This window comes from Puma concolor, chromosome E4 (assembly GCF_028749965.1).
Source record: "Puma concolor isolate L17-30 chromosome E4, mPumCon1.1.hap2, whole genome shotgun sequence".
In the NCBI taxonomy this organism is placed as follows: Eukaryota; Metazoa; Chordata; class Mammalia; order Carnivora; family Felidae; genus Puma; species Puma concolor.
Genome location: NC_141683.1, coordinates 5,822,944 through 5,829,543, shown reverse-complemented (window position 1 = coordinate 5,829,543; position 6,600 = coordinate 5,822,944). Strand labels below are relative to the sequence as shown.

Below are 6,600 nucleotides of genomic sequence, written 5' to 3'. Positions count from 1 at the left end.
GTGCGCTCCGGCGCCTTCTCGCCTTGGCGCTCGCTCGCCGCTGCTGCTGCCGCCGCCGCCCGGCGCAGCCCTGCCCCGACGTCCCGCCCGGCCGCAGCTCTGCCCGGCCACCACGGGCTCCGGCCACCACGGGCTCCGGCCGCCCGGCGCCCCAGCCTCGCCCCTCCGACTCAGCTGCGCCGGCCGGTCGCCGGGTACGCCCGCCCGCCCTGCGCCCCGCGCCCCGCGCCCCGCGCCCGGCGCCCGCCTCTGGAGGGCGCTCTGGCCGCCTGGCCGCTCTCGGGCCCTCGGAGGCCGGCTGGGGAGCCCCGCCACGTCCCCGGCCCGGCGTCTTCCGCGTCCTCCGCGGCCCGCAGCTAGCGGCCCGGCCCGGCCCGGCCCGGCCCGGCGCGGGAAGGAGCAGAGGGGGCGGGCGCAGGCCACACCACCTCCCGCATCCAGACGGGACCGGACCCATCTGCCTCCCACCCGAGCGACACCCACGGCGCCTGCGCGGCTGGGCGGCTGGGCGGCACGTCGCCGAGGAGCTCGCCGTGGCTGCCGCGGGGACCACACGAGGCCCCGGCTGCGCGGTGGCGACCCAGCGTCCGGCCTCGAGCCACGCAAAGGGCTGGGGCCGGTGGACGGTGGGCAGGCCGGGCACGCGCCGCCGGCCGGACGACGGACGGCCGAGAAGAAGCGCCCCTGCCCCTCGGGAGCAAGAGGCGGGACCCAGAGCTGCGCAGGCCACCAAAAAGGGCGTCTTGCCTCCCCGTCGGGGAATCGAACCCCGGTCTCCCGCGTGACAGGCGGGGATACTCACCACTATACTAACGAGGACGGCGGCGGCCGGCCACCCGGGCGCCCGACCCCTCTCCGGCTGCCTCCCCACGCCTGCCCCTGCCTGCCCTCGCTCGACGCCCTGCCCTGCACAGGCGCCCGGCACGGCACGGGCCACGCCCCACCCGACCCCAGCCCCGCTTCGGTCCCCTCTCCCGCACGGCAGCCCCCAGCCCCGACTCGGAGTCCGCCCGGACCCGGGGCCCACACACGGACCCGGACGGCGCTCAGTACTCCCAACGAGCGCTGCCTCTCTCTCGTCTGCCAGGCGGGCATCGCGCCGGGAGAAAAGGCCCCAGACGGCAAGCGGGGCTGCGAGGGCGAGGGCGAGGAAGGCGGGGTGGGGAGCAGGGCAAGGGGCGCCGACGCTGGACGGGGCCTGCAGGGAGCTGGGGGTGGGGGTGCGACAGCGACGGGAGCCGCGCTGGCGGCGGCGGCGGCGGCGGCGGCGGCGGCGGCGGCGGCGAGGCGGCTGGCCGTGCTCCTCCGGGGCAGCCGCGCGTGTCTCGCCCCTTGCGCACCCACACAGCCGCCAGCCGGGCGCCATGACGGCCAAGGACGCCAGCGTTAGCGCCGCGTCCCAGCCAGGCCAGCGGCGACGCGCCCACACCCGCCGTCAGGATGGCCGAGCGGTCTAAGGCGCTGCGTTCAGGTCGCAGTCTCCCCTGGAGGCGTGGGTTCGAATCCCACTCCTGACACGCCCACCTTTTGGCCCGCCCCACACAGCAGCCACGCCACCCGGGACTGGACCACACCCTCTCGCGGCCGCGGCCCGCCTCGCACCCGAGCACACGCTGCCCGGGACCGAGCTCCAGCCCCTCCACCCTCGCCGCCTCGGGCTCTGAGCGCGCGCGCGCGCGCGCACACACACACGCACTGCCCGGCGACTCGAGCGCCTTTCCCACACCCGCAGGCTTCGCTGACTTCGCACCCGCTGCTTTCTGGAGGCTCTTTGGTCCTCCTTCTCGTCTATTCCCGCCCCTGCCCTCCTCACCCCGGCACTCGCGAACCAGCCCAGGCTGCAAAGCTCCCCGCGCTTCCCGCTCCCACTTGGGGCCGCTGGACAGCGCCTGGCTCTTCCAGCCAGCCGTCCGCTTCCGCCGCCACCGGCAACACGCACCCACCCCACCGTCACCCCGTGCTTTCCCCCCGGCCCTAGTCCATTCTCTCCACACCCTCCCGAGGCGGCCCACACGATTCTCCACCTAGGGGCCTTCCCCTGGCCACACCTACCTGCCTGCCTGTCTGCCTCCCGGGAGCCATACAGCCCAGCCGTCTGCTGGCCAGCCGGCGGCGCGGACCCCTCCCTTCTGGGGGCCTGGCTCACGAGTCCAAGCCGGGAAGGTGGCTGCAGGGAGCAGTGAGCGGAAGCCCTAGACCCCCAGGCCATCCAGCCGGGCGCCACAGCGCATCTCCTGGCTCGGGGAGGCCGCCGGCCGGCCACTCCGCCCCAGCGTTCCTCCCGGATCCAAGACCGCCCTCCTGCCTCCCAACCTGTCAAGGCACCGAGCCGGACCCCTAGGGAGAGGCGCCTGCCAGCGCGCTCAGGCCTTTGCTCTCTTGGCCCGAGACGCACTCAGAGGCGCAGGCGGCGCTACCTGGCCTCTAACTCCGACAGACGCCGGCGCCAGCGCAAACACACACCCACCCACACACACACACACACACACACACACACACACACACACACACAAAGACACACAGCCCACCCGCCCCGCCCCCCGCCCCCGCCCCCAGCCCCCGGCCCCATGGCTCCACACACGAGAGGTCCGTTCCCCACCCCGTCCTCCAGGACACACACTGCACGCGCGAGAAAACCATCCGCCAAACGGACTCTGGCTCGGGGCTGGGAGTAGCTGAAGGCAAGGTCCCTCGCCTGCCTGCACCTGCCACAGATGGCTCCGGCTGTTTGGGGTTCGGGCGCTGGCCGGGCTGGGTCCGGCTCCTGGCTGCCTCTGCGGACACGGGCAGGCTGTGGAGGCGGCCCTGGACGAGGGACAAAGCACGGGATGAGCCCAGTCCGCCTCCGTGCCTTCCTCTGCCCGGACGTCCGCGCCGCGCCGCGCCCCAGGGGCTGGCTCTCCGCGTGCCTGGAGCCTGTCTTGCAGACCGCCCGCCTCCTGCTCCCACGGAGCAGACGCTCACGCTCACGCTCACGCTCACGCTCACTACTGGCGGGGACCGGCAACGGAGGCGGCCGGCGCCGCTGGGGAAGCCCTCTGTGGACCACGTCCGTGGGTGCATGGGTGGTTCAGTGGTAGAATTCTCGCCTGCCACGCGGGAGGCCCGGGTTCGATTCCCGGCCCATGCAACGCGCCATCCCCTTTTGGCCCCGCAGCGCCAACTGCGCGCTACGCTTCCTCTCTCCCACCTTCAGAGCACCTGGCCAAAGCCACCTCTGCTCCTCTCTGGGGGCCCGCCCACGCCCCATCCCGTCCCCGCCCCTGCCGCACAACCCCTTCCTCCTCCCTGGCTCGCTCGCCCTGGGGACAGAACTCCGCCCGCCCGGGAGCCAAGGGCCCATCCGCGCCCGCCCACACACCTGCCTTGCCCTTCTTCTCTTTAACGACGCTCGCCTCGCTCCAGTCTCCCGATTCACTGCAAGGAACGCATCCACGCACCAACTCGCGCTGCCACCCGCACGCTCCTCCCCTTCCCTCGCACCGCCGCCCCTCCCACCAGCCCCCCCTCCCCGACACACACACACACACACACACACACACGCACGCTCTGGCTCACTCTACCCACACTCCAGAAATCCTCCCCTTTTGCACAACCGGCAGAAACCAAGCTGCCACGCCTAGGTGCGCTATACAGCCCATCGTCCGCGAGGGTCGCTCACAGACTCCAGGTGGCACCGGCACCCGCACCCGCAAGACCCCAGCGTGCCTAACGTCATGGTCGCGCAGGCCCTTGATTCTCTGCGACCCGCTTCGCCGCCGCGCTACCGTGCCAACGCGGCTTCCTCTTCCACCGCTAGAGCCACCCACGGCACCAAAGTCCACCACCGTCCTCCATCCCTCTCCCACCCCGACCTCCACCCCTCCACCCCTCCACACACACCCACACGCACACACACACGCAAAAGCAAGGACTCCGAGGAAACTTCCCGTGGGCACGGGAAGCACCCGGAGACCCACGGCCGCCGCGGCTCCTCCGCACCGCTGCAGGGGGCTTGTGCGGTTGAAGCGAGTGTGCCCCGGCAGGTGTGCGCGGCGCACCGGCTGACCGCTTGGCCTCGAGAGGGGACACCTCTGATCACAGAACAAATCCCCGGCGGACAGGGGTGTCCAAGTTGGGGCGGGAAGGAGACTGAGGTGTGCGATGGACCTTGGGAGGCATCCGCAGAAGAGGACGGATACAGACAGGGGTGGACAGAGGGACGGACGGCGCCTATCATGGCGAGGCACAGGGCGAGGCGGGATGGGAAACTGTGAAAAGTGCAACTGGGAAAAGTGTGCGTGAGTGGGAGGGGTGGTGGAGGACGCCGCTCATCGGGGGTGTGGGGTGGGGCGCGGAGGTGGCGAAAGGGACCACTGGGTAACACGCCGGCCCCTTTGCCCAAGGATGGAAGGGACCGACGTGTCCTGCAATTGGAATGACGAGTTGGCGACAAGTGCGCCCAGTCCCCCGGGGTGCCTCGACCGGCACCCACCTGCCTGGCTGCTGGGTTGTCTTCCCCCGTGGCTCCCACGGCACCTCACCCCTGTCTCACCTCCAGTGCCCCGGGGGGGGGGGGGGTGGTCCGGGCCGTGCCCGGATGCCTCTTCCCTCCTCCACCTCCCGGGCACAGCGGTCGGACTCTGCGCTCGCATCGGCGCCCAAGACCGGCGTGCCCCTGGGGTCCGCTCTCCGTCGCCGGGGAGAGACGCAGCCAGCCAGGTCGTGGCGCTCCCGCCCCGCGTGGGGCAGGGAAGCCGCCCGAGAGGTTCCAGGCCCGAGGGGGGCTGCTCGGCCAGGTGACGGGACTCAGGGCTGCGCGTGGCTCACCTGACCCACGCGCCCGGCACCGCCACCGCGGGCACCTCAGGAGGGAGGACAGGATGGCTCGTCAGCGTGGCCAGCTAGGAGCGCCACCGGAGGGGGCGGTGGGGGTCCGAGCACACTCGGGGGGCAGGGGCGCCTGCGCACACTGGTGGTCCCGGCGGGGGACAGAGGCCGCCCCGGCCACTCGCGTCTCGGGCTGTGGAAGCCAAGGTGCCAGGCGAGCGCGTGCACGGGGCGGGGGACGTGGGGGGGGGGGGGAAGTGCGAAGGGGAGAGGCGATGCCGAGGGCCTCCGGTGGGCCAGCCAGGCCAAAAGGCTCGGACGGGCCGAGGTGGCAGGGCGAGACTTGGGGCTGCCCGTCGGGGCGTGGCAGGTGGCCTTGTGTGCACCCGTCCATCGTGGCGGCGGGGCCCGCGACAAGCTAGCCAGCTCTGGCCGGGCGTGCTGGCGTGGGCTAAAAGGGGGTGGTGCGGGTGCACTGGGGACGGGACGGTGGGGGGCTCGGCTCGGCCGGCCGGGAGGGGAGGCCCCGGAGGGCCAGAGGAAGAAGAAAGGCTTCCCTGACCGGGAATCGAACCCGGGCCGCGGCGGTGAGAGCGCCGAATCCTAACCACTAGACCACCAGGGAGCGACAGGCTGCGCGCCTGGCCTGCACCCCCTGGACCCAGCGCCTCCATTCCACCCACGCGGCTGCGCTTGGGCCCCGAGGCCCCTGCCTCTGCACGTCCAGCCGCCCGCGGGCCCCACGCAGTCCACCCGGCCCGCTGGCAGCACCCGCAAAACGCTGCGCGCCCGCCGCCCTCGCACCCGCACGCCGCCTGGGGCCACGTGCCCAGCGCCCAGCGCCCAGCGGGCCGGCTCGCCGTCCCCCACTGCCAGCGCCCGGCGGGTCTGGCCAGGAGGGCCCCGGAGCGGCGCAAAAGGTCGGGCGGCTGCGTTGGCCGGGAATCGAACCCGGGTCAACTGCTTGGAAGGCAGCTATGCTCACCACTATACCACCAACGCTGTACGGCCCGGGCCGGCCGGACGCGGCCGGCCCAGGGTGCGCTCCGGCGCCTTCTCGCCTTGGCGCTCGCTCGCCGCTGCTGCTGCCGCCGCCGCCCGGCGCAGCCCTGCCCCGACGTCCCGCCCGGCCGCAGCTCTGCCCGGCCACCACGGGCTCCGGCCACCACGGGCTCCGGCCGCCCGGCGCCCCAGCCTCGCCCCTCCGACTCAGCTGCGCCGGCCGGTCGCCGGGTACGCCCGCCCGCCCTGCGCCCCGCGCCCCGCGCCCCGCGCCCGGCGCCCACCGCCGCCCGCCTCTGGAGGGCGCTCTGGCCGCCTGGCCGCTCTCGGGCCCTCGGAGGCCGGCTGGGGAGCCCCGCCACGTCCCCGGCCCGGCGTCTTCCGCGTCCTCCGCGGCCCGCAGCTAGCGGCCCGGCCCGGCCCGGCCCGGCCCGGCGCGGGAAGGAGCAGAGGGGGCGGGCGCAGGCCACACCACCTCCCGCATCCAGACGGGACCGGACCCATCTGCCTCCCACCCGAGCGACACCCACGGCGCCTGCGCGGCTGGGCGGCTGGGCGGCACGTCGCCGAGGAGCTCGCCGTGGCTGCCGCGGGGACCACACGAGGCCCCGGCTGCGCGGTGGCGACCCAGCGTCCGGCCTCGAGCCACGCAAAGGGCTGGGGCCGGTGGACGGTGGGCAGGCCGGGCACGCGCCGCCGGCCGGACGACGGACGGCCGAGAAGAAGCGCCCCTGCCCCTCGGGAGCAAGAGGCGGGACCCAGAGCTGCGCAGGCCACCAAAAAGGGCGT

General features: G+C 73.9%; 2 non-coding genes across 2 annotated transcripts; both read left to right on the top strand.

The window, feature by feature from the left end:
* Nucleotides 1-1,434: 1,434 nt before the first annotated feature.
* TRNAL-CAG (transfer RNA leucine (anticodon CAG)) lies at nucleotides 1,435-1,517 on the top strand. Its single transcript has one exon. It is a non-coding gene; the product is annotated as a tRNA-Leu (tRNA).
* A 1,542-nt stretch (nucleotides 1,518-3,059) lies between these two features.
* Nucleotides 3,060-3,130, top strand: TRNAG-GCC (transfer RNA glycine (anticodon GCC)). The gene has a single exon. It is a non-coding gene; the product is annotated as a tRNA-Gly (tRNA).
* Nucleotides 3,131-6,600: the final 3,470 nt, after the last annotated feature.